The following is a 2,189-nucleotide window of genomic DNA, read 5'->3' as shown; positions in this document are numbered from 1 at the left end:
TGTGTGTGTGTGTGTGTGTGTGTGTGTGTGTGTGTGTGTGTGTGTGTGTGTGTGTAAGCTATGAAAAAGAGAGAAATTATGTGGGGAGTTCTTATAAGCTCATGCAAGCTAAGCACCTTTGTCTCACTGAACAGTTAGACAATATTTTGGCAAAGATTATCTCCAGTGGACGACCTGGTCAATGCAAGGCCTTTGAGATGTCTGCAAACAGTGTGAAATTTGAGTAAGTAATATTTATCTGTGTGTGCATCCTCGTGTGTAACTTTGAACTTGTTTTGATTCCTGGTGTGGAAAAAAAAAGCAATAGGGGGCGCCTGAACACAGCTGGACAGTAAAGTAATGCCACCACACACACACAGGTGACAAAAACTGTGAAAAGAAATGGTCGTGCATAGAAACCATTTATCGCCCCCTGTTGTAAGTTTAGTCAAATAAGCATTAATAGTACATATATTGAGTAGCTCATCTGCACTAGTGGTCACCATGATATCCCTCCAACACTGCCTTCTGGGCATGAGCCGGGTCAGTCCGTGTACGTTGCTCTGAGTGTGAGAGCGTGACCACCGCTGCCCTTCCCATATCTGTCTCCCATCGTCTTGTCTTATCACAGCACACACATACTGCAGCATTGCCTCCTGTGATTGTGTAAAAAGCCTGGGGCTTTATTTTCCGCGCCACGGAGACAAGGAGAGGAAAAGTGAGACTAGTTGTTTGTGACAATACCAAGGCGAGTGGGCGCAGGGGTGCTTGGGAGATTCTGTTGTTATAGGGACAAAACAAATAAAGTGTCAGCCATTCAAAAGATGGCTTGACTCAAGAGGGTCAGGCCAAGCTAATTCCTTTGAAAAACAATCAACTGCCATTTCTTTCTCTTCCTCAGCAGCTGGCGCGGGTTTCTTGACATTGATGGACATTTTGGGGAACTCGCTAGTAGTGTCAATGAGGTCAAGGGTTAAATTCCCTGTAGAACTATACAAAATATTACATATCAAAAGGTTGATTATTTGTAGTGAATAAATGATTGGGTTATGTTTTTTTTCCAGTTATAAGACCAATCTATTATTTTTTATTGATGATTTATCTGTTTTAAAAATGATTTGAAACAAGAGTATTGTGATTTTTTTTCAGAGACACAAGTATTTTTGTTTAATTTTTATCCACATTAATCATCAAAGACAAATATTACTTCTGCAGTCCCACACTTCTACAATTTTAGTACACGTTTTATTGAGTGTGTTAATATTTCTGATAAGTTCTCAAACATTTGACAGCAGTTTAGGCAGCCCTGCTCCTGCCTTGCTATAATTCTCAGGAACAGCAGTCMAGGTTTTGTCTGCTTCCCAGTGATAATCAATGTTTTTAGCACATGTTAAGACTGGGAAAGGCTGCACTAGAAGGCTCAATACATGGGTCAGCCAGGATAACCCTCATATCCTGATTACTGACACAGACTGCCCTCTGGAACACAGGCAAGCAATAAAAAACGGCTTCAGTGTGCTGCCGCAAAGCCGTCTGTTTGGAGTGAAGCTCTAACTGTGAAAAGACACATTAATCTACCGTGCTGTATTTTCTTCTTGTGCTCAACTAGTGACAGAAGACTCAATAGCAAATACAAAAAATGAAATAAATAAATAAAAATAAATCGATCTATAATGACGTTATAAACAAAGAGTGAATATTCATGTGTATAGAAATCAATATTCTTTTTGAGTAAAAGCTTTTTTCTGGCTAGACTGAAAAAAACATGGAAAAAAGATATGGGTAGAAAGGYAATGAAAAAAAGGCTTTCAAATCTTCTGCTGATAGAGCAAAGAGAGAGGCCCCCCACATGTCTATGAATATCTCTGTTTTACTAATATTGACCTGTGTGCAAAGAAAAGCAGGAGACACTGTATCACTCAGACACAGACTTATAGAAATACTAAAATATGACAGAGTCATTGATACACAAACACTGATATATGACTTCTCAAATCTAGGCATGAAGATTCAAAATCAACATGGATAAACTAAAATCTGAATATTTTAAAGTAAGTCATGGAAATGTGAGCATTTAAAAAGGGCAAAAGCCTTCAAATTATTTTCATGTATAAAACAGGTAATGTCTAACTTAATGAACAAATTGACAAGCAGGCATGTGAATACACTAAAATCATAATGTTTATATTGGGGTGGGGATGCAATTCTAA

General features: G+C 38.5%; 1 protein-coding gene across 1 annotated transcript in view; it reads right to left on the bottom strand.

Moving 5' to 3' along the window:
• LOC106524186 (PR domain zinc finger protein 16) overlaps positions 1 to 2,189 on the bottom strand; it is a gene marked incomplete at its 5' end in the record, with an annotated part of 159,060 nt that overhangs the window by 38,611 nt on the left and 118,260 nt on the right.

The sequence above is a fragment of the Austrofundulus limnaeus genome, unplaced genomic scaffold (assembly GCF_001266775.1).
Source record: "Austrofundulus limnaeus strain Quisiro unplaced genomic scaffold, Austrofundulus_limnaeus-1.0 Scaffold178, whole genome shotgun sequence".
NCBI classification, from domain to species: Eukaryota; Metazoa; Chordata; class Actinopteri; order Cyprinodontiformes; family Rivulidae; genus Austrofundulus; species Austrofundulus limnaeus.
The sequence above is the reverse complement of the archived record's forward strand: the minus strand, read 5'-3'. Positions and strand labels throughout refer to the sequence as shown.